Source organism: Dreissena polymorpha, chromosome 5, assembly GCF_020536995.1.
Source record: "Dreissena polymorpha isolate Duluth1 chromosome 5, UMN_Dpol_1.0, whole genome shotgun sequence".
NCBI classification, from domain to species: Eukaryota; Metazoa; Mollusca; class Bivalvia; order Myida; family Dreissenidae; genus Dreissena; species Dreissena polymorpha.
In genome coordinates this window covers 23733639-23760256 of record NC_068359.1, presented here as the reverse complement: position 1 = coordinate 23760256, position 26618 = coordinate 23733639, and the positions used below count along the sequence as shown (strand labels likewise).

At 35.7% G+C, this 26618-nt stretch overlaps 2 long non-coding RNA genes across 3 annotated transcripts; one reads left to right on the top strand and one right to left on the bottom strand.

Moving 5' to 3' along the window:
- Nucleotides 1-238: 238 nt before the first annotated feature.
- Nucleotides 239-22007, top strand: LOC127881586 (uncharacterized). Of its 2 annotated transcripts, none has more exons than XR_008050162.1 (2): nucleotides 239-6168; nucleotides 12770-22007. It is a non-coding gene; the product is annotated as an uncharacterized LOC127881586 (long non-coding RNA). The 2 variants fall into 2 exon arrangements; XR_008050161.1 differs by having other exon boundaries at nucleotides 239-7263.
- LOC127881587 (uncharacterized) lies at nucleotides 19557-26618 on the bottom strand. Its single transcript, XR_008050164.1, has 3 exons — nucleotides 26482-26618; nucleotides 26007-26153; nucleotides 19557-19881 (listed from the first exon to the last, which is right to left on the bottom strand). It is a non-coding gene; the product is annotated as an uncharacterized LOC127881587 (long non-coding RNA).

The following is a 26618-nucleotide window of genomic DNA, read 5'->3' as shown; positions in this document are numbered from 1 at the left end:
TTTAAAAGTTCTTAATATTTTTTCAATGAAACTTGCAACATGGATAGATGGCAATATGGACATTATGCATGTCATTTCATTTTGTTCCTACGTCAAAAATTGTGGTTGCTATGGCAACAACAAAAAAATTATTAAAAATCTGAAAATGGTGGAATTTCTGACAAGGGTGGAGCCGGTAGGGGACCATATTGCTTGACAATAGCCTTGTTATCCCCGCCGAAAAAAAATTCGGGGGGGGGGGGGGGGGATATAGTAATTGGTCCTGTTTGTCTGTCCATCCGGCCAAAACTTTGTCCGGAGCATTACTCCAAATCTATGCAATGGATTTACTTTAAACTTGAAATATAAACAGATGGCAACTAGGAGAAGTGCAGTGACCAAGAACCACAACTCTATCTACCTTAGTTTTTTAATATCTCCCCTTTTATATAATTTTAAAGTAAATTTTTGTCCGAAGCATAACTCTAAATCTACTGAAGGGATTTACTTGAAACTTAAAATATAAACAGATGGCAACTAGGAAAAGTGCAGTGACTAAGAACCATAACTCTATCTACCTTAGTTTTTGAATTATCTCCCCTTTTATATTAATTTAAAGTAAATTTTTGTCCGGAGCATAACTCTAAATCTACTAAAGGGATTTACTTGAAACTTAGAATATAAACAGATGGCAACTAGGAGAAGTGCAGTGACCAAGAACCATAACTCTACCTACCTTAGTTTTTTTTAGTTATCTCCCTTTTTATATAACTTTAAAGTAAATTTTTGTCCAAAGCATAACTCTAAATATACTAAAGGTGTTTACTTGAAACTTGAAATATAAACAGATGGCAACTAGGAGAAGTGCAGTGACCAAGAACCACAACTCTATCTACCTTAGTTTTTTTAATTATATCCCCTTTTATATAATTTTAAAGTAAATTTTTGTCCGGAGCATAATGAATTATCTCCCTTTATTTGTTTTTACAAATATTATTCTACTCTCTAAAACAAATGTTGTCATACAAGGAAACACATTTCGGCGGGGATTCGGCACTACTGTGACAAGCTCTTGTTATTTTTGTAATACACTAAACATGAAACCTTTGAATGTTTTTTTTAATATTTTTTGCTACTTGTTTTTCCACAGCTTGTTCATGAGCACTCTCTAGCAATTGTTGTCATTGCGATCCAGTTTGGAATACGCCAGACATAAGATGTGTTTGATTCTTGTTTTGTGTAAGCCCCATAAGGACAGCATATAGTAAATCAATCCATCCATCCCTCTCTCTCCATCAGTCAGAGCGAGATTTTCAAGATAGGTTGAATCCGCTTGAAGTCCTGTCGGACGAAGAGGTTTTTTGGCGGTATCGTTTCCAAAGTAAAAATCTTTCATGCCAAATATCTGAGCTATAGGCCTTGCGGTTTCATATTAGATTTATGAAGTTTTTTCTATATTCACATAAGGAAAACTTTCAGTTGCCATAGTAACCAGAGTTTTGAATAGATTGGCGTAGCAGTTTAGGGGGTTGATGTTGTTGCAGTAAAAATGTTGACGGACGATGCACAACGACGGACAAAGACTTCCACAGTAGATCATTATCAGCTTAAATTCCATCACTTGAACCGACCGAAATGTATAGAGCTGTATGCCCCCTCTTCTTCGAAAAAAAACCTTTGGCTTGGATGAGCTATAATAAATGATATGACTATGACAATGAGAACATATGACTAGTTTGATTTATATTTTCATGATATTGAAATAGAGATATGCATGGAAACTTAACAAAAAATAATACATATTGCTTTGTATAAAAAACAAAAAAAACATAACAAGGAAAATTGAATAAAAAAAAAAAATTGTCAAGATATAACAAAGTTATCACAGAAAATAAATTTCTTTACAGTAATCATTTGTAGATATTTGCAAATAGTTGTAAAGTTGATAAATTGTGCGTACATAGATACTAACAATTAATGTAAAGTTGATAAATTGTGTGTTCATCAAGTATTGAAATTAGTGTAAAGTTGATAAGTGTTGTGTACATATCAAATTAATAACAATTTTCTATTTGCTTCAAGAGAAGTGTTTTGTTTAGTTCATGTAATTCGTTTTCTTTGACCATTTTATTTTTATAATAAAGCTGCTTTGCCTCCCAAGCTCGAACCTTGCTGGTTATTCGCTTGCTTTCCAGCTCTTACAATTCATCCTGTTCATCATTTTGTTTCTTCATCGATTTCTTGCCTGCATGATAATAAAACACAGTATATGATAGTATTTGCTTTGTGATAGATGATGCTTTAAAATGAAAATACCTTCTTTTTTTAAACAAGTTCTGTTTTGATTATGGTGATTTGTTATGAAAAGCGTGTTAACAATTATTTAACATTCAGACATACATGTATTGTTTTAATTAGTATTGAAGTGGCTTACAATCACCTCTGTTTTTCTCTGGAGTCACTCCTGTTGACACATCTGACTCAACGAGTATCTCGTATCTGTTAGAAAATTATTGACCGCTTCGAACCTCCTTGGGATCTGTACCAGGCATTAATTACCTTTATGGAATTACAGACGTGGATGGGACCCCGTGTCCAACCATGCCATCTAGCCGTAGACAAATTGTATGAAAAATAAGGGCATTGTAGACAATTAAAGCGGCGCCGAATAGCCACCCGTAACCATATCCAATATTCTTGATACTTCCTTAAAGTAAGAAATATTTCTGTACTGCATCCCGGTACCTGGCAGGTAAAAGGACCTACAACCAGAACATTGGGCAAGCTAAGTCGGTACACTTGTCTGTAAAAATAATTTAACTTGATACAGTCAATTCAAAAAGATTAACGAACCAATAGCCATGTATTTACCGGTAACTACACAAAAATCAAAATATAAACTACAAAATGTTAATATACACGTTAAATGTGTTTTGTTTTCAGCACTTAATGATGTCAGAACTGATGCTGTTGATGTGACCATTGATGGTTTATTTTCCTGTCCACCTTAACATTATGTAATTTTTTTATAAACGTTTTTTCCTTGGCATGTTATTATACCCCCACAAACGAAGTTTAGAGGGTATATAGGAGTGAGCTTGTCGGTTGGTCTGTCTGTCTGTCGGTCCGTATTAAGTGTCCGCGCTCTAATTCAAGTTGTTTTCATCCGATCTTCACCAAACTTGGTCAGATGTTGTATCTAGATGATGTCTAGGTCAAGTTTGAATATTGGTCATCTTCTGCATGGTCAAAAACTAGGTCATGGGGTCACTTAGTGCGTTTAAAAGATTCAGCATGGTGTCCGCTCTCTAAATCAAGTAGTTTTTATCCGAGCTTCACCACACTTGGTCAGAAGTTGTATCTAGATGATGTGTAGGTAAAATTCGAACATGGGCCATGCCAGGTCAAAAACTAGGCCACAGGGTCACTTAGTGCGTTTTAAACATTGAGCATGGTGTCTGCTGTTTTATGTGAAAACAAAATATTCTGTTTCAATGCTGCATGTGGGGGTATTTGTCACGTCTGTGACAAAGCTCTAGTTTTCTAATTACTTTTTCAAGGGACTTACCCTCATTTTAACATTTGTTCTAATACCCACTTTTAGAATACATCAGACAATGAACCTTGAAAACAAAATTCTCAGCCTGAGAAATTCATACTTATGACTGTGAGGCAAAAGAAAAAATATTGCAACTACTTACACATTCACTTGACATATATTGCAGTGTCCATTCTCAACCACATATCTACGTTGATCTGTCGAGCTTAACGTTTGGTAATTTTTCTGAAGCACCTTATCATCACATGGATTTATGCTGATTGTAACAAGATGAACAATCAGGTGCTCAAAACGCACCAATCCAGGAACGGTGTGAGCGGCAGCCTGCCAGGAGTATTGATTGTAGAATATTTTCCAAACATGCTCATAACTAAGCATACTCTATTTGGAGTGTTTGTTAGATTTGAAAAAGGTATTCTCCAAGAATAAATTTAATGGCAAAAGGAGGGAAAAAGAGAAAACCAATTTGCATGCCATCATCCCCTTGTTTTACTACTTCCTCTTTTTTCATGTCCTTCTGTACCAACCCCAGAAAACTACTTACACATTCATTGACATAATTATTCCAGTGTCAATCCTCTACCACATATCTATGTTGATCTGTCAAACTTTACCTTTGGTAATTTTTTTCTGAAGCACCTTATCATCACATGTATCTATGTTTATTGTGACACGGTGTAGAATCAGGTGCAAAAACAGCACCACTATGCGGCAGGCTGCGTGTAGCTTGCATCGCCCTACTTCCGCCGCTGCGACATCTTTCACGTGACTGTCGATTGTAGAATATATTGCAAACATGTTCATTTCTAAGCACTCTTTTTTTGGAGTGTTTGTTAGACTTTAATTGGGTATTCTCCAAGAATCAATTAAATGGCAAAAGGAGAGAAAAAGAGAAAATCAATTTGCATGCCATAATCCCTTTGTTTTCCTACTACCTATTTTCTCACATCCTGCTGTACCGGCCCCCAAAAAATACTTACACAATCACTTGACATATATTACAGTGTCCATTCTCGATCACATGTCTATGTTGATCTGTCAAACTTTACATTTGGTAATTTTTTAAGAAGCACCTTATCGTCACATGTATCTATGCTTATTGTGACAAGGTGTAGAATCAGGTGCAAAAACAGCACCACTCCAGGCACTATGTAAACGGCAGGCTGCCAGGAGTATTGATTGTTTCCTTTGGTATTTTTTTCTGAAGCACCTTATGGTCACATGGATCTATGCTTATTGTGACCAGGTGCACAATCAGGTGCGCAAACAGCACCACTCCAGGCACTATGTGTGGCAAGCTTCCAGGAGTACTGATTGTTACCTTTGGTAATTTTTTCTGAAGCACCTTATGGTCACATGAATCAATGCTTATTGTGATAAGGTGTACAATCAGGTGCCCAAACAGCACAACTCCGGGTACTCTGTGAGCGGCAGGCTGCCAGGAGTATTGATTGTAGAATATTTTTCAAACATGCTCTTTACCAAGCATTCTTTATTTGGAGTGTTTGTTTGATTTGAATAAGGTATTCTCCAAGAATAAATTTAATGGCAAAAGGAGAGAAAAAGAGAAACCAATTTGCATGCCATCATCCCCTTGTTTTCCTACTTCCTTTTATTTCACGTCCTGCTGTACCAGCAACAGAAATCTACTTACACATTCACTTGACATATATGACAGTGTCCATTCTCAATCACATGTCTATGTTGATCTGTCAAACTTTACGTTTGGTAATTTTTTCTGAAGCACCTTATCATCACATGGATCTATGCTTATTGTGACCAGGTGTACAATCAGGTGCACAAACAGTACCACTATGCGGCAGGCTGCGTGTAGCTTGCATCGCCCTACTTCCGCCACTGCGACGTCTCTCACGTGACTGTGGATTGTAGAATATCTTGCAAACATGTTCATTTCTAAGCACTCTTTATTTGGAGTGTTTGTTAGACTTGAATTAGGTACTTTCCAAGAATCAATTCAAAGGCAAAAGGAGAGAAAAGGAGAAAACCAATTTGCATGCCATAATCCCCTTGTTTTCCTACTTCCTCTTTTTCACGTCCTGCTGTACTGGCCCCAAAAAACTACTTACACAATCTCTTGACATATATTACAGTGTCCATTCTCGCTCACATGTCTATGTTGATCTGTCAAACTTTACATTTGGTAATTTTTTCAGAAGCACCTTATCGTCACATGTATCTATGCTTATTGTGACAAGGTGTAGAATCAGGTGCAAAAACAGCACCACTCCAGGCACTATGTGAACGGCAGGCTGCCAGGAGTATTGATTGTTACCTTTGGTATTTTTTTCTGAAGCACCTTATGGTCACATGGATCTATGCTTATTGTGACCAGGTGCACAATCAGGTGCGCAAACAACACCACTCCAGGCACTATGTGTGGCAAGCTTCCAGGAGTACTGATTGTTACCTTTGGTAATTTTTTCTGAAGCACCTTATGGTCACATGGATCAATGCTTATTGTGATAAGGTGTACAATCAGGTGCCCAAACAGCACAACTCCGGGTACTCTGTGAGCAGCAGGCTGCCAGGAGTATTGATTGTAGAATATTTTTCAAACGTGCTCATGACCAAGCATTCTTTATTTGGAGTGTTTGTTAGATTTGAATAAGGTATTCTCCAAGAATAAATTTAATGGCAAAAGGAGGGAAAAAGAGAAACCAATTTGAATACCATCATCCCCTTGTTTTCCTACTTCCTTTTTTTTCACGTCCTGCTGTACCAGCCACAGAAATCTACTTACACATTCACTTGACATATATGACAGTGTCCATTCTCAATCACATGTCTATGTTGATCTGTCAAACTTTACGTTTGGTTATTTTTTCTGAAGCACCTTATCATCACATGGATCTTGCTTATTGTGACCAGGTGTACAATCAGGTGCACAAACAGCACCACTATGCGGCAGGCTGCGTGTAGCTTGCATTGCCCTACTTCCGCCGCTGCGACTTCTTTTACGTGACTGTCGATTGTAGAATATATTGCAAACATGTTCATTTCTAAGCACTCTTTATTTGGAGAGTTTGTTAGACTTTAATTAGGTATTCTCCAAGAATCAATTTAATGGCAAAAGGAGAGAAAAAGAGAAAATCAATTTGCATGCCATAATCCCTTTGTTTTCCTACTTCCTATTTTCTCACGTCCTGCTGTACCGGCCCGAAAAAACTACTTACACAATCACTTGACATATATTACAGTGTCCATTCTCGATCACATGTCTATGTTGATCTGTCAAACTTTACATTTGGTAATTTTTTCAGAAGCACCTTATCGTCACATGTATCTATGCTTATTGTGACAAGGTGTAGAATCAGGCGCAAAAACAGCACCACTCCAGGCACTATGTGAACGGCAGGCTGCCAGGAGTATTGATTGTTACCTTTGGTATTTTTTTCTGAAGCACCTTATGGTCACATGGATCTATGCTTATTGTGACCAGGTGCGCAAACAGCACCACTCCAGGCACTTTGTGTGGCAAACTTCCAGGAGTACTGATTGTTACCTTTGGTAATTTTTTCTGAAGCACCTTATGGTCACATGGATCAATGCTTATTGTGATAAGGTGTACAATCAGGTGCCCAAACAGCACAACTCCGGGTACTCTGTGAGCGGCAGGCTGCCAGGAGTATTGATTGTAGAATATATTTCAAACATGCTCATTACCAAGCATTCTTTATTTGGAGTGTTTGTTAGATTTGAATAAGGTATTCTCCAAGAATAAATTTAATGACAAAAGGAGGGAAAAAGAGAAACCAATTTGCATGCCATCATCCCCTTGTTTTCCTACTTCCTTTTTTTTCACGTCCTGCTGCACCAGCCACAGAAATCCAACTACACATTCACTTGACATATATGACAGTGTCCATTCTCAATCACATGTCTATGTTGATCTGTCAAACTTTATGTTTGGTAATTTTTTCTGAAGCACCTTATCATCACATGGATCTATGCTTATTGTGACCAGGTGCACAAACAGCACCACTTTGCGGCAGGCTGCGTGTTGCTTGCATCGCCCTACTTCTGCCGCTGTGACGTCTTTCACGTGACTGTCGATTGTAGAATATATTGCAAACATGCTCATTTGTAAGCACTCTTTACCCGTCTGTAGATCTGCCGTGGAATCATATGGAAATCTATGGAAATGGTTAGATGGAATTCCGTGGAGTATTGGCACTAACTTTCCATCCGATTCCATGCAATCAATGGAAAAGTGAAAAAAAAACAGAAGAGGGACTTGATATGGGATGGAATTCCATAAAATTCCGTGGAATTCCATAGAATTCCGTGGCATTTCATATAATGCCGTGGAAATCCATAGAATGCCGTGGAATTCCATAGAATGCCGTGGAATTCCATAGAATGCCGTGGAATTCCATAGAATGCTGTGGAATTCCATAGAACGCCGTGGAATTCCATAGAATGCCGTGGAATTCCATAGAATGCCGTGGAATTCCATAGAATGCCGTGGAATTCCATAGAATTATATGGAATTCCGTGAAAAGCTATGGAATTTAATAAAAAGCTGGAATAAAATAGAAAAAAACAGATTATAGATCAAAGGCATTTTATCGATTTTGAAAAACAAATGTGAATGTAACTAAAGGTTTCATCATAGAAGTTAAACAAGACAAGATCTGGCATCAATCATTAACCACACACATGCAGTCACAGTGCATATTCAAAAATGAGTGGTTTTACATTTTCATAAAGTACCAACTCTCTTAACCACAGGCATGCATGCACACATTAAAAAACACATCCATAAACATGCCCGCATATACAGGTGAGAAAAGAAAAACTTATAAAAGGCACAATATAAAACATAGAAGTAGAATTTTACATTTCTCTTATGACAAGTATACTTCCTTTCTCACATATGTTCATAAACACCCACAATTACATGCACACACACATCACGCACAATTGTTCTAGAGTTTTTTCTCATAAGTTTTAACGTTCAACAACTGTTCCTTATTAATTCTAGAACACTTTCAGTATGATAACAGAAGTTCAGTTCTAGTTGATGTGTTCCAGTACAATTCTAGAAAAGTTCCGAAAGGTTAACTTCAAATATTTAAGTCTGAAACCAACTTTCTAGAAAACAAATTCCCATGCAGACAGCCAGTATTCAAGTACTGAGCATAATTAATAATAATACATAACAAATTAACAACTGTTGTAAATTTGTTATTTATTATACTATGCTCAGTACTGTTGAACACGGACTTTATTCAATTATCCAAGTTTCAAATTCCTAAATTAAAAAAACAAACAAATAAATTAAGACAAAAAACAAACACAAAATACAATTCACAAAATAAATAACTGGTCTTTTTTTATACAAGAAGTAACCAAAATAAAACATGTCACCAGCCACAGACTGCCAGGCTTAACACAGAGGCTAGTTTTTAAAAATGTTTGTCCAAGTCTTCCACTGCCATTTTCCTTTTCTTCTGAGAATATTGAACACCAGTCACTGCCTCCGGGTCCTTTTTGGTATGAGGTACATTGTATACTGCTCACATGTGCTCTACAGAATAAAAAATCATAAAAATGTCTAAAGCAAAGAGTTATTTACATTCAAACTATAACAAGAGATTGCAAAGCAATATGGTCCTCTACCTGTTAAACTTCACTATTTTAAGTTTGTTAAATATATTTGTTGCCATAGCAACCAGAATTATTGCATTATAAACAACATGAAATTACGTGCAAAATGTCCTTATTGTCATCTGTTCATGTTTCAAGTTTCATGAAAAAATACTTAGAACTTTTAAAGTTATCCCAGGATCCAGAAAAGTGTAACTGACTTAGACCAATATATTGAATTCCAAAAAGACAAAATACTTTCAGGTGGTTCACATTAAATAACTTATCTAGCCCAGGGCATGACAATATTTACCATGAATAAATCTTGTGGCTCTGTAAGTCCTCTAGGTAAATGCGCTTAAAGAGCCGCTTTGCTGTTGGATTATTTCCCTGCCAAACTCTGCAGTATCTTCCATCAACTGGTCAATGGTAATTAAAGCACATAATGAAAATTTATAGGGAACGTAATTCATGAATTGTTTTAAATATTAAGTTGTTAAATGGTCTTTAGAAAGAGAACTAAAAACGAAGTGAATACATCGCAAAGCACTAAGCATAACTTAATTTGTTGGTATGATTAGTACAAATTTATTATTGCTATAATTAAAATGATGTGTAATTCTATTGGTATGAAAATGCACACTCAGATACCTAAAAACCAATTCCATTGGTTTAATTTTTTATTTACAAGCAAATACGTTGAATTGATATCCCCCGCCAATATGCTTCTGGACACATAAGTATTATATTTGACACTCAAACAAGCATTTTTTAAAGATACAAAAGGCCATAACCCCGTTTTTAACAGATGGTGTACAATTCCATTTGGCGTGCATCATCCTCTTATCCATATATATACTCGACCAGGTTTCAATGAAATCAGCCAAAGCACTTCCAGGATATTGCTACGGACAGATGGAAAGACGGACAGACGGAAGGATGGAAGGACGGACAGACAACGCCAAAACAATATCCCTCTGCCTATGGCGGGGGATAATAATAAACATTAACACCATTAATGAGCATCACCATGCACAGTACAAAACTTCCTTAGCCTCAGTTCCATAACCTTGCATGATAAAATTCCGATACTACATTCAACATTATTAATTTCTCCACATAGGTCTTATTACTTCCTTTTTCAACCTGCAAACTCCACTAAGTGAAAATTTGATGAAAATTTGGGTGACAGCTGCTTTTAAACTAATATTTGCCATACTCAAACCTCAAATATCACATAAAAAGTTCTACAATAATGTCATAAGAAGATTAAATGTAAAGGAATATTTAGACATAATAAAAATCACAAACCTTCAGTTGTTGTTCTATTCCTAGACAGACTGCTAAAACACTGTATGCATCACTCTTTAGCAATATTTCATGTCACTTTCCAAATGATATAAATACATAAGTATTTTAAGAAAGTGTTTTTAATGGAAAAACTCATGAACTCTTCTGTTTGTTAAATTTCTTTAACTTTATTTTAACAAGTTAAACCAGTACATTGTCCACCATGTTTCATGTTTTAATCTAACAGGTAAACTTTCTGTATTTGAATTCAGCCAATTAGAAAAGGCTGTTATATCTTATAACCAATAGATTTGCAGCAAACATACCCAACATCTGATGCAAAGCACATGCTGGGGTTATCAGATAGATTGTTATTTGACAACCTGGACTGGCTGAGTTTGATATTGAGAAAAAACAGTGTGTATACCACTTGGACAGGGTTAAGGAATTTAAACTTGTAGAAATTGCTTTGAAAGTAACAACTACTCCTACTTCTGCAGAACTACTACTTTAATTACTACAGCATCAACAACACCACCACCAACAACAACAGCAACAATAACAGCAGCAACAACAACAGCAACAGCAGCAACAACAACAGCAGCAACAACAACAGCAGCAACAGCAGCAACAACTGCTACTATTGCAACAACTGCTGCTACTGCTACTTCTATTGCTACTAGTCTATTGCTACAGAAACTGTTAATGCTACTACTTCTACTACTACTTCTACCACCACAACCTCTACTGATATAAAAAACACTACTGCTACTACATCAATTACTACAACAACAACACCTTCTACAACAACAACAACTACTACTACTAATACAGCTACTACATCTACAACAACTACTTCTACTGCTGCTGCTGCTGTCGCTACTATGAAGTCTATTTGGCTATTTGTAAGTGTAAGGTGTTCTATATGTGTTCTTATTCCCCATTAGAACTTTTGTAGAACTTACTGGTTCTTAAAGCGTTCTAGATGTGTTCTAGAACTACATTTTAAAACATTTTTAGAAATTTCTTGACCATAATTTGTCCTTGAAATGTTCTAAAAAGGTTTTTGAAATTATTGGAACAGTTTCAGTCCTAAGCCATTTTCCACAAATGTTCTGGATTTATTCTAAAAAAACTGTTTTGGAACAATTCCAGAACATACGTTTTAGAACACAAATATGGAACAGTTCCAGAACTGTTCCAATTTCTAGAACAAATTTATAATTATCTTTATTGCATTTTCTTTTAAATACATAATACATGATGCAAATAAATTCATATATGTATAAAACTACAAATACATTTCAGACAACCAGCAAAAATTTTCTAAGTTATTTTCCATTGATTTCCATCCAAGAAAATGTATAAGTTATTTTCCATAACGATTTCCGTTGAAAAAAATGGCTAAGTCCAACTTTCCATGGTGTTTTCCATACATTCCGTGGAAATGCATGGAATTTTAGTCGAGATTCCGTGGAATTCCATAACAGATTCAGATGGAAAATTGGCAAGTGGATGGAATTCCATCAAATTCCATGGATTTCCATCGATTTCCGTAGAATTCCATAATATTTTCTATGGAATTCCATAGAAAAGTGCTAATAACTATGGCAGATCTACAGACGGGAATTTGGAGTGTTTGTTAGACTTGAATTAGGTATTCTCCAAGAATCAATTAAATGGCAAAAGGAGAGAAAAAGAGAAAATCAATTTGCATGCCATAATCCTTTTTTTTTCTTCTTCCTATTTTCTCACGTCCTGCTGTACCGGCCCCAAAAAACTACTTACACAATCACTTGACATGTATTACAGTGTCCACTCTCAATCACATGTCTATGTTGATCTGTCAAATTTTACATTTGGTAATTTTTTCAGAAGCACCTTATCATCACATGTATCTATGCTTATTGTGACAAGGTGTAGAATCAGGTGCAAAAACAGCACCACTCCAGGCACTATGTGAACGGCAGGCTGCCAGGAGTATTAATTGTTACCTTTGGTATTTTTTCCTGAAGCACCTTATGGTCACATGGATCTATGCTTATTGTGACCAGGTGCACAATCAGGTGCGCAAACAGCACCACTCCAGGCACTATGTGTGGCAAGCTTCCAGGAGTACTGATTGTTACCTTTGGTAATTTTTTCTGAAGCACCTTATGGTCACATGGATCAATGCTTATTGTGATAAGGTGTACAATCAGGTGCCCGAACAGCACAACTCCGGGTACTCTGTGAGCGGCAGGCTGCCAGGAGTATTGATTGTAGAATATTTTTCAAACATTCTCATTACCATGCATTCTTTTTTTCGAGTGTTTGTTAGATTTGAATAAGGTATTCTCCAAGAATAAATTTAATGGCAAAAGGAGGGAAAAAGAGAAACCAATTTGCATGCCATCATCCCCTTGTTTTCCTACTTCCTTTTTTTTCACGTCCTGCTGTACCAGCCACAGAAATCTACTTACACATTCACTTGACATATATGACAGTGTCCATTCTCAATCACATGTCTATGTTGATCTGTCAAACTTTACGTTTGGTAATTTTTTCTGAAGCACCTTATCATCACATGGATCTATGCTTATTGTGACCAGGTGTACAATCAGGTGCACAAACAGCACCACTATGCGGCAGGCTGCGTGTAGCTTGCATCGCCCTACTTCCGCTGCTGCGACGTCTTTCACGTGACTGTCGATTGTAGAATATATTGCAAACATGTTCATTTCTAAGCACTCATTATTTGGAGTGTTTGTTAGACTTTAATTAGGTATTCTCCAAGAATCAATTAAATGGCAAAAGGAGAGAAAAAGAGAAAATCAATTTGCATGCCATAATCCCTTTGTTTTTCTACTTCCTATTTTCTCACGTTCTGCTGTACCGGCCCCAAAAAACTACTTACACATTCACTTGACATAGATTTCAGTGTACATCCTCTACCACAAATCTATGATGATCTGTCAAACTTAATTTTGGTAATTTTTTCAGAAGCACCTTATCGTCACATGTATCTATTCTTATTGTGACCAGGTGTACAATCAGGACTGGTCCATGAACATCACCACTCCAGGCACTATGTGCGGCAGGCTTCCAGGAGTATTGATTGTAGAATATTTTCCAAACATGCTCATTTCTAAGCACTCTTTATAGCACTGGTGCGGTGCCTCTCATTAGAAATGATTCACACATAAGACACCTTTGCTACTTGTATTGTGTATGCCCCTATCACAGGAACCATATTTCCTACGAGAGATGAAAATAACTTTAACAGTAGAAAGCCGTCCATTGTATTTCCCATAAAAAAATGAGCGTATGCACAGAATAACATATAGAAAAACTGATGTTTTCTTGTAAAATTTCAATTTACATGAAATATAGTGTCAGAGAGGATTTTTTATTTTTGCTTGCTCTTACAGCAACACACGCCTCCCTTCTGTGGCGAACAATTTATTGTTTAGTTAAATTGTTTTAACGGCGGACTGTAGAGTATCACAAGTTTCCCTGCCACATTGGATTTTACTTTAGTTTAAATCCATTTTCAAACACAAATGAAAAATTCTATTAATTTCCACCTTTTAATAGTCCCAATTAAATTCAAACATTTTAATTTTATTGAACGTTCATAATTTCACATTTATTTTATTTTAGTATTTTAGCATCACACTTGTATGAACTTTTAAACTTAACTGAATCAGAACATATCAAGACTTATTAAAAACTTGCTATATGTGAGTTTGAAACAAAGGAAACGTCAAAATCGTGAAAATCAAGAATATTGAGATTAGCATGACAGCTGCGGGGTTTCTGACGGAGCTTATGCTCCGTCAGCAAGTAAACAAACGAACGTATTCGCTATTCACGACTATCCTGCCAAACAAAGTTTACAGACTAAAAATAATACTGATTATATAAACTAAAATAATAATGGTTATAGCTTAAAATAAGATGTACATCTCATTACCTTAAAATGTAACATTTGGACCCTATATACAAGTAATAGAACGATTTAATGTTAATTATTTAACTGAATAATCAACGATACATATTATGATTCTGCTAGTATAATAATAAATCAAACTTTTCAACTTATTTGATTCTAAGTTTGTATTACTTTATACAAGTACATGTCATAATTATTTCAAATATAGTATTACAAGTAGACAGTTGTCATATTACTTTATATGTAGTTATTTTTTAATGTTTTGTGAACATTAACTAATACTTGGTTTCTTAACACATATAACTGTTCATAACGTTCACGTTACAACATTACGTAAATTCCATATTGGTTCCAAATATTATTTGAGCACTTTATTTACGCACACAATTTTGTTTTTATTTTAGTTCAGTTTTCTTGTTCATAGTAGTCATAGTGCGCATTTACTCGCAGAACATATTCCTGTCTGTCACCAATGCAAACACTTTTCGAGACTGCGAAATTCCAAACCTTAGTTTTATATTAGATGTATTTCTTGCGACTTCCCTCGCATCTGGTTCAACAATAATACACAATGTCAGATTTATCTCTGCTATTGTCGCCTGAAATGACAATATAGTCTACATTGCTGGCAGCGTCATCAACGCTTTCTTAATGTTCACTGCCGTTGCCGACGTCGTTATTAAAATTCAAGTCGATTGTACTTTTGACGTCACATGTATTATTCTCGGCAATGTCCTTGATGTTATTCATATTCGCGCCGAGCTCACTCTCACCATCACTTATATTATTCCCGTCAACACATTCGCTATAATCGCTAGAGATATCAATATAGTCCACATTGCCGGCAGCGTCGTCAATGCTTTCTTGTTCATTGTCATGGTCAGCGTTATCATTCATATTAACGTTGATTTCACTTTCAATGTCACTTATAGTATTCTCGGCAACGTTATCCTCTAGGACATAATCAGAGTTGACGCTATGCGTGTCTTGTTCATCAACGTTGCTAACGTCATTACTGTCAACATGGCAACGTCGTCGACAGTTTCCTAAACCTCTGCGCTATCATTATCACTAGTTTCTATTTCTTGGTCAGAACTGCTGTTGACGTTACTCTTGGATTAACTTTTGACGTTATCATTATCAACGTCGAATTCACTTTCAACGTTATCGTTATCAACGTCATCCTCTGAATTAACACCAGAATATCCTGCCACGCCCATTTCGACACTATCATTATCTAGTTAACGTATCACCTGCAGCGTCAGTCATCATATCACTATCATTTGCTTCCATATCATTCTTGTTTTCTTCACTAGGTTCGGTTTCTTCAAACTTGCTCAAGTAAAATTCCTCAATCACAGACTCAAACTCTTTCACAAAGTCATTGTATGAAATCAAATCTTTTATTGAATCGTCTTCACTGACGTCATCATAGTACGCGATCTGAGGGGTCTGGTTTCCCCTAAGTGCTGAGACAGCATCCTCCCAGGCCTTCTATGGCGCAATATCATGTTATCGTGTGGATGCTGTAATCTTCGAATCACAATTGCAGTCCTCCAGTTCGGTATATTATTTGATATTTCAATTGAAAGTCCACTTATTATAACGACCAGCACTTTGTATCAGCACGGACGCTGGTATTTCAATAGTATGCTGTGTTCTTTATATGTGTAATCATATTGAATACACTGGACATTAAGCTTTAAACTGTACTTGTTGCAGCATATTTTCCAGTTTATTGATTGCCCAGATTTCTCTCAAGCAATCTTTCCTCATAATCATAATTGGAATATGCAGGACATAAAATAATAAATTGTTTCAACATATTTTTCAAAGTTATTTCATTCCTGATGACTCTTTCTAGCATCTTTTCCCCAAAATCATATGTTGAATAAGTGTTATATATGAATCGTTTATCATCACTGGCCAAAAGCAGAGGGATATAGAGTTGGAGTTGTCCTTCTGTGTGTCTGTCACACAATTTATATTTGTAGGGGGATATCAATTTTACAAATGTTCTTGTTTCTTGTAGTTTTATGCCACAGAAGGGTGGTTGCAAAATGTTATCGGTCATCTTATTTTATATTTGCATAAAACCAATTGGGTGGTTGCTGTGATTTTATCTTAGAATCACAATTCAGCATGCAGTCCTCCAGTTTAGTATATTATTTGATATTCCAATAGAAAGTCCACTATAACGACCAGCACTTCTAATCAGCATGGACGCTGGTATTTCAATAGTATGCTGTGTTCCTTATATGTGTAATCATATTGAATACACTGGACATTAAACTTTAAACTGTACTTGTTGCAGCATATTTTCCAGTTTATTGATTGCTCAGATTTCTCTCAAGCAATCTTTCCTCATAATCATAATTGGAATATGCAGGACATAAAATAATAAATTGTTTCAACATATTTTTCAAAGTTATTTCATTGCTGATCACTCTTTCTAGCAACTTTTCCTCATAATCAAATGTTGAATTTGTGTGATATATGAATCCTAAAATATTATTCCTGGCAAAAGAAAAAGAGATATAGAGTTGGCATTGTCCATCCATATTTCTGTTTCTTTTGGGGATATCAATATCAATTCAACCAATTTGCTGTTTCTTGTAGTTTTTATACCACAGCATTGGTAATGATTTGTGGAATTCCTCCTTCCCAGGGGTCATTATGTCCCAAATGTTTAGGGATGTCATCCTACATTTGTATTAGAAATGTTAAGAAAATGTTCAACTGATAGTAGCCTATAAACCTGATTCTTATTAGCCTTTCTATGTTTTTTTCATGTAATCAATAGATCTCTATGAACGGAAGAAATAATCCACATATGCATCTTACAGAATTATTTAAATGCAAAATATTAAATCAACAAGACATCCATGTTTCAATTTTTTCCTTTAACCATGTCCGATTTATTGTGGTGACATCTTATGTGTGCCCCCCTTCAGTATTTTTGACATCTTATGTAGGCTCTGATTTTGCAGAAATATGTTACATCAGCTCCAGAAAAATGCCTGCTTAAACCAGATGGGGATTTATTGCTCTTTTATATTTGATTAGATGTAATAACATACAATAGTATCAATTTTAATAAGTGTCCTTGACCACCTTTACAATAGTATACTGTAATTCCTTCGGAATGTTTACCAATGTATGCATATTCCATGTAGCTTTTTTTTGCAACTTTTCTTTATAATCATAACTTGAACATGCAGGACCCAATATTTTTGGTTTCTTCAAGTATTTTTCCGATGCGTATACATTATGTAGCATATAATTTTTGCTACTCATAGTTTTTGTAATGCACTGGAGATGAAACATGAAATTAATTATTTATTGTTTGAAACATGTTTTCCACAGCGTATTGATTGCTTAGCACTCTCTCATGCAATCATTCCTTGTAATCGTTTCGAAAATAAGCCAGACATTATTATTCCTTGTTTCCTGTATTTGTTGCAACATATTGAGTATAGTTTGCTTATAGCTTAAAACTCTTGCCAGCATCTTTTCTTCATAATGATATTTGGAGCATACTGGACATGTAACCTTAAATTGTTTTTTACATTTGTTTTAATATATTTTCCAGAATTTGTCCATCGCTCAGTCTTTTTATCAATCTTTCTTTCAATCCAACATACTGTCCTGTAGGAGAGGGGTACTGTGCTCGGATCTTCAGGACACAGCAACTTGGTATCACTCTCCTAACCCCTGCTCCCAGACGTCCCCACCTCCACAACGTCTAATGGCGGTTCCGCTTGCGGACATCCTCAATTCTTTGGCACCTCCTTGCCAAAACTGCCCTGTAATAATTATGGCCTAAAGCAAGGACCTGTGGATCCAACACTAGTATGTCAATCTTCTGAATTGAGAAAAATAAAAAAATATAAACAATTGCTTGAGAAATAGAGGTAGGACACAGTTATCCTAAAGGTGCAATTAAGATGATAAGTCTTGATGGTCCGAACAAGTATGGTAGACCTGGTTTAGGCTGTAGACTGGTTTAGATAGGTCAGAATATATGGGAAAATCTTCATTCAACATTTTCAGACACTTCCCCTCATCTTGAGGTTTAGCCTCCCCATTCAACTTGAAGAACATGTATTTATCTGGAAGTTGTCTTCTTGTGGATGTCAGGGCCCGTATTTTCCCCAGTTTTCTAAGAACATGGCCGAATATTCACGGGCCAGCAACTTTTGGTTGGCAGTGTTGGCCAATCCAATTGTGACCAACACATCTCTAGGTCCCAAACATAAACTTGATTTCACTCACTCTGGACCAATTTCTTTTTGTCGGAGGACAAATGGGCATCTATCCCCTATCTTTCCTAACTTTTTCAAAGAAATGGCCTCATATTCCAGGGCCAGCAGCCTTTGGTCAGCTGTAAGTTTGCGCCAATCCAATGGTGGCCAACACTTCTCTAGGTCCCCAGGCATACACTTGATTTCCCTCACTCTGGACCCATCCATTCTGGGGCGGGAGGACAAATAGGCATAGATCACCTCTCCAAGATCCATCATGCCCTGTAACATAGAACTGGGGATTCCAATACCTTTGCAATAGACAAAACACTGCTGCTACTCTCTGATTTATCGTGAGGTGGCATTTTTCCCTCCCTTGGCATGAGATTGCACATTTGTATGGTCTGTTTGACGTTCACATTAGCTTGGCATTTAGAGATGGACTTTTCTGATTTCACTAAGTGAGCTTATACTCAATGTTAAAAACATATACTGTGGGCTAGTTCGTCAAACTTGAAAAATTCACAAAATTAAGGGTCCCATGCCCCTTTCAAAATGTATTTGAATAAGAAAAGCATCATTTTGACACGGATTAGAAGATAAAATAAAAGTGCTCTAGGGTGAAAGTTAAAATTTAAGGCATACACACATGCATCATTATTGTCATAATAATTGTGTCATGAAATTTCAAAATGATTATTACTGACGTATTGCAAGAGCAGAATGATGTAACTTATGGTGCTTTTCTGTTGTTTTTGTTAATATTTGAGCCACTAGGTGGATTGCTTTCATACGCCGAGAGCCAGATTACCCGAGTCCAAACTCAGTGGAACCAACATTTATCGAAAATAAAAAAACTGGGAACAAGTCCCTTCAATATACAGAGGAGAACAATTATTATTATAAGATGGAAAATAGAACTTTTATTTTTTCACAGTTGAATGTGCAATGATAAGAAAATCAGTAAATATAGAGTTAGCAAAAAATAAAGCAGATAATAAAAGAATGTTACTGTTGTGCAAAATCTTATTGGTTTGTGGATAAGAGTTTTGCAGTGGCACTAAACACCAAAGATTAACAACTATATAGACAGTCACACACATTAGTTTAGCTAATTGCAACAAAATTAATATCATAATAAAGGTCTCTAGAGTTTGTGTGATCCGTAAAAGAGCAAGTTCACATGTAATTTTCATGAACAGTACAGAGATGATGGCAATAGTCCACAATCTGAGCTGCAACCTGGACAGGTCATGGGAAGACACCTGAAAAAAACAACTTTGCTTATAAATTGGTACTTTATTGATAAATGTAGCTTTGTTCTGGGAAGACAGGGTATAATGCATGTCCGTTATGTGTCTCCAAGAGGAGCCCATATACACTGCTCAGGCTAATTAGGCACAAAACTTAAGGCACATACATCAAGCCCAGATTTCCCTGAGCATAGCTCAATAAATAATCAATTGACCACCAAATATTTCACAATTTGTTTGCTGATCATAAAATATAATGACAATTTAATAGAATTTAATGAAATAGAAACCATTTTGTGTGTTTTTGTTAAAGAAATTCAAAAAACACCTTATTTTGATTTTTTTTAATTAAATTTAATAACCACCATTTATATTGTGTATGAATTTTGTAGTTAAATCATTTAATATGTTGTCAACAAAATAATTTCGTTATGTTGAAATATTCAATCTAAATAAAAAGCAGATATTAGATAAATTCCATGTAATCTGTTTTGAAGGAATTCAGTACATTTGTATGAAATGTATTTATCATCATTCAATATGTTGTTTTTGAAAATCAAATGAAGACAATTTACCTGTAATGTGATGTTTTAATTGTCCACCAATGCGTGTATTGTTATTTAAATGAAATGATTTTCTTTGTGATCTTGAATAGTGCACTTAATGTTCTTTATGAATTTTTGTGATAAGTAAAAAAATGTACTTGTGTTTTTCATGAATAAGATGACAAGTATAAATGCATGTCCATGTTACCGAACATACACACACTTAATGTTAGCACTGTATTACACAGAATTTGTATGGAGCAAACAAGGAATTCTTTAATGCATAATAATGCAGAAAAAGCTTAATTGGGCATATAAATTGTCAGGGGAACAGTCTTGATACATGAAATGTATTTGAAGATTATACCCAATTTACCCATTAGTCTAAAGTGGGTTCATAAGTATCTTGTTACTCATTTAATAAATAGGGATTCTGGAAATATAGTCTGTGTCTGTGAGAGTACGTGATCAAAGGCATGTTTCTCCATAATTGTATCATATTATTATGCAATTCTGTTAATCAAGTAATTGGATGTCAGACTATTGCTGTGGCTCATATGTGGCTCATATGTAATATTTTACATATAATTTGTAAGTTTTTGTTGTAAAAATTGCTTTGGTTATGTTAATATTTATGCCCCCCTTCGAAGAAGAGGGGGTATATTGCTTTGCACATGTCGGTCGGTCTGTCGGTTGGTCGGTCTGTCCACCAGGTGGTTTCCGGATGATAACTCAAGAATGCTTAGGCCTAGAATCATGAAACTTCATAGGTACATTAATCATGACTAGCAGATGACCCCTATTGATTTTGAGGTCACTAGGTCAAAGGTCAAGGTTACTGTGACCCGAAATAGTAAAATGGTTTCCGGATGATAATTCAAGAACGCTTATGCCTAGGATCATGAAACTTTATAGGTAGATTGATCATGACTCGCAGATGACCCCTATTGATTTTTTAGGTCAAAGGTCAAGGTCACAGTGACCTGAAATAGCAAAATGGTTTCCCGATGATAACTCAAGAAAGCTTATGGCTAGGATCATGAAAATTCATAGGTACATTGATCATGACTCGCAGATGACCCCCATTGATTTTCAGGTCACTAGGTCAAAGGTCAAGGTCACAGTGACAAAAAACATATTTACAAAATGGCTGTCACTACAACTGAGAGCCCATATGGGGGGCATGCATGTTTTACAAACAGCCCTTGTTTGTATTTTTATGTGTCATAATTGATTCAGGTTTGAGATCAATTGTGTTCCCATGGAAACAGTACAGTATTTATAATGTAAAAATGCAATAGTATTCACAAATTATTACATGTAATACATTACAAGTATTTTGCAATTGCTTAATCATTTCTGCCATGTGTTCATAGAGATCATTGAGCTATTTTTAGTTGCATATTATGTCTCTGCTAACCACATTATTCCTCTGAAGTATTATATGTGCTCAGAGACTGCTATGATTTGTCTTTATGTCATCTTTTTTTATGTGAGAAGTTGTAATATACATTTGTTCTTCATAACACATTTTTTTATTATGTGTTCTGCTATTATACATGTTGTTTCTTTATTAAAAATAATTATTGCGGATTTGCAGTTTTAGTTGTGTTTTTTTTTTGCCTTTTCTTAATATGTATAAAAGTTGTTAATGGAAGGGTCGACAATATTCAGGACAACATTTAATCAACATCCAATTTGTTAAGACATTTTCAACAAATAGTTATTTTTATGCCCCCCTTCGAAGGGTATATTGCTTTGCACATGTTGGTCTGTCGGTCGGTCTGTCTGTCGGTCGGTCCGTCCACCAGGTGGTTTCCGGATGATAACTCAAGAACGCTTGGGGCTAGGATCATGAAACTTCATAGGTACATTGATCATGACTTGCAGATGACCCCTATTGATTTTGAGGTCACTAGGTCAAAGGTCAAGGTCATGGTGACCCGAAATAGTAAAATGGTTTCTGGATGATAACTCAAGAACGCTTAGGCCTAGGATCATGAAACTTGATAGGTAGATTGATCATGACTCGCAGTTGACCCCTACTGATTTTCAGGTCACTAGGTCAAAGATCAAGGTCACAGTGACCCGAAATAACTCAAGAACGCTAATGGCTAGGATCATGAAACTTCATAGGTACATTGATCATGACTCGCAGATGACCCCTATTGATTTTGAGGTCAAAGGTCAAGGTCATGGTGACCCGAAATAGTAAAATGGTTTCCCTATGATAACTCAAGAACGCTTATGCCTAGGATGATGAAACTTCATAGGTATATTGATCATGACTCGCAGATGACCCCTATCGATTTTGGATCACTAGGTCAAAGGTCAAGTTCACGGTGACCCGAAATAGTAAAATGGTTTCCGGATGATAACTGAAAAACGCTTATTCCTAGGATCATGAAACTTGATAGGTAGATTGATCATGACTCGCCGATGACCCCTATTGATTTTCTGGTCACTAGGTCAAAGGTCAAGGTCAAGGTGATTGAAATAGTAAAATGGTTTCTGGATGATAACTCAAGAACGCTTATGGCTAGGATCATGAAACTTCATAGGTACATTGATCATGGCAGATGACCCCTATTGATTTTCAGGTCACTAGGTCAAAGGTCAAGGTCACAGTGACAAAAAAACATATTCACACAATGGCTGTCACTACAACGGAGAGCCCATATGGGGGGCATGCATGTTTTACAAACAGCCCTTGTTATGGAATTCTATTAATATTAAACATGTTAGACAGTGAAGCTTAAGGCGAGATACATGTGTAGTTTTAAACACAGATCACATTAACAAGAATGTTTTTAACACAGTCCATGCTATCGATGTTCTACAAGCATGTGCTTTGGAAAACTAAAAACCACTTATGGAATGGTAGTATGAAAGATATTTATACTGTCAAAAAACTCGCAGCATGATCACATATCTATTTCTGTCAGATGAATGGTAATTAAGAATGTTCTTATTAAGACAATCTGCTAGTCTATAAATTAAGACTAAAGTTCCAAATGCTATTTATACATTGTTTTAAAGTGATATTATGGGCATCTAACAGTTTATAGGTGTCTATCGCTACCGTTGTTTATTTTTGGTGTTTTCACTTCATATAAACTTATATTTGTTAATGCAGCATCAATATACTAAAACAATATCCCGGAAAGAGAAAAATAATGCATTTGAATATCAACCGTACTTTCGTTTTGACAACTGACGACAGAAATGATTCGATTTACGATGTGAATCTAAATGTAGCTTTAGTACAGATTCGTTCATACGACACAAAGACACTATTTTGTTTTACGGATCATTTCGGCTTAGAGGACTCACCAGTCATGTAAAATATCAAATATAATATATATATTTTTAAAACAACTGGTAGCAAGATGAGTTGCAGATAGTTGGTCAGTAACCACATTTTAACTAACTCTTTTGACCTGTTAATTCTTTTCAGCTCAATTCAACAGCGAAAAATGCCCATCATATCACTTTAAAAAAGGTATTTGATAAAGATAAAATGGGATAAGTCTTTCATTTACTAATTGGGGGCATACATATTTAACAAACATCTCTTGTTTAAAATGATAGGGTAACATTGATTTTTAATGCAGCCATGGATACAGCCATTCCGATCAACAGGTTGAACATGCGAGGCATGTAATTTTAGTTTTACCGCTTGAATGGTGAAGCTACAGTCTGCACAAGTTGCCTCATTTTGAGCAATTGCCTGTAAGTATGACCTTGACATTTTAGCTAGAGACACTGACTTTGAGCGCAACACTTGGTAATCAAATGGATGCATTGTTTTATGTCCGTATGTAACCTTTGAAGTCTCACTGTGACAGTGACTTTTGCGAAGAAACAATGGTTCTACCAATAACATACTGTCCCAACATGGTGAAGTTTTGAGTAAAGTTATTTTAAAGGGCACTATCAAGCTTCATCCCGATCAATATTTGATTTATTATGTTAAATTGTTTGACCTTGAACTTTGAGCTAGCTGTGACTTATTACACCCTACACGCCGTCAATTTCGCCCAAACATGGCTGGACCAACAGACATATCCTGATTTCCCGGTAAAAGAATTAACATGATTATTACATAATTTTATAAAAGGTTGTGTACACTCATAATAGTTCAATAAGTTGTAACATTTACGTAAGCATCATCAAACAATTCCGTGTCGTACAATCGTAGACCTGCGTTTAACAGAATTTGCTGATTACTTTTAAGGTCCAAAGTTTTGATTTGTCATCTGACATGCGCACTTTTCAAGTAATTACTTTCAGTTTGGCTGTCATTGTTGAGATAATTATACTCGTGGTAAAATATAATACATTTGATAAAACGTAAGAATCAAAATATCAAAACTTAGCATTGCAGCTGCTTTTTATTGACTTAGGAAACGATATTTTCGGCTATTAAGGCATTTCTCCACATAAAATTAGAACTAATTATGAATAAAAGCAATTAATAATCACTTCATGTATGGCATTTTACTTTCAATTTGGCATAGTAAAATATGGTATATCGAGTTTATAAAATGAATAAACGTGTAAACATTAAACTGGTATTACAGGAATGACTTTCAATACAGTTAAGCAATGTCATATAATAACAAAGAAAAACATCACTTTGAAAATACAGCTTCATTTATCATTTACAACCTAATAATTCATACTGGTGTTTTATAATGCAATTGGAGAGTTTGGTCCTGTAAAAATATTTGGTGTCCTGTAAAATTTCAAATTTTACTGGACCTACTTTCCTGTTAAAATCTACTAAGTTTTGCATTAACTGTGCCGTTTTCACACGGTGAACATAACTAAGTTTAAAGTGATTATTAAATGGTCGACGGGATAAAGAAAGAAACAACGTATGCCCATGTTACAGTTAGATCATACCGACCACACGAGGCATCGACAAAATCTAAACAAAAACCAACAATAATGTTTCAATCATATGTTTACACTGTTCATGATAAAGGTGTACAAAACATGACTACATGGGCCTATACGTATACAGATATGGGGTCTTGAATTTTACAGGACGAACCTATATTTTTTGGAATGACACATCGTTATTCGGTCCAGCTTGGACGCATTACTAAAAATCATATCGGTATGAAAATAAGACTTAACGAACAAGGCATGGGCAAGGTACAAAAAGAATGAACAGTGTCAGTAGATAATTACAAATCATCGGATACCCGGACTTTTGATATACTAAAGAATTTGATTGAGAACTTTGTATCATCGAGAGCAGCACAAAACAGTTGAGTGTGACCGAGCCTTTACCAAGAGTTCAGAAGAGGCCAAGGTTTATGCCACCCTGACTGACCTTATAACGTATTGTTTATAACATAATTTTACAAAACAGACCATACTAGTGTAGTTGATATGACGTGTGCCTTGCGATCAGGTGGTCAGAGGTTCGACCCCCACACGGCGAACGTTCAAGATGGATCTTTTCAAACACACTAAGTACCGGTTATTTCAAGGAACCGACTGGAGAGTGTCTCCATAAACCCATGACTTCAAATGTAATCAAAATAATATAAACATATTTGCACTTTATTTTACACAGACCTCGTCTGTCTGAATTTGCTGACTCATGCATTCGACCGGAAATCGTGTGCTTCTGCGTCTGACGTCATCACTCCGTCTGTTCCTGGCGAAATCGGCTGCCTGAATCATCATGACATTATCCGCATCATGTGACATGCTTGGGTTGACCTTTAAAATAAGGTCAAGGTTTATAAATGACACCCGGTCAAATGTATTTAATTTATAGAACTTCGGTCATTCTTACACAGTATAAATCGTTGGCGTGCTTATTGTATAATTCGTGTACACTAACGATAAGCATTAACATTTTGTTGTTGCTTACGTAAAATTAATGCCACAATCTACGTATTAATGCAAGGAGCTAGCTACTTTAACCCTACAATTAGTTACACAGGTAATATAGATCTTCTTATTTTAACTTGTATTTATAATAATATTATTATTACAGAACGAAAAAGCACAATATTGATTTATATTAAGCGTCGCTCGTTCTTACTTGTGCAATATTTCAACATCAGATGTAGTTCCACATCTTGTAAGATCCTGTCAAGTTAGCAACCCGCGAAGAATATTACGAAAACATAATCTCATTTGTAATGAAAAACATGCTTTGCGCTGAATTCACGAGAAATG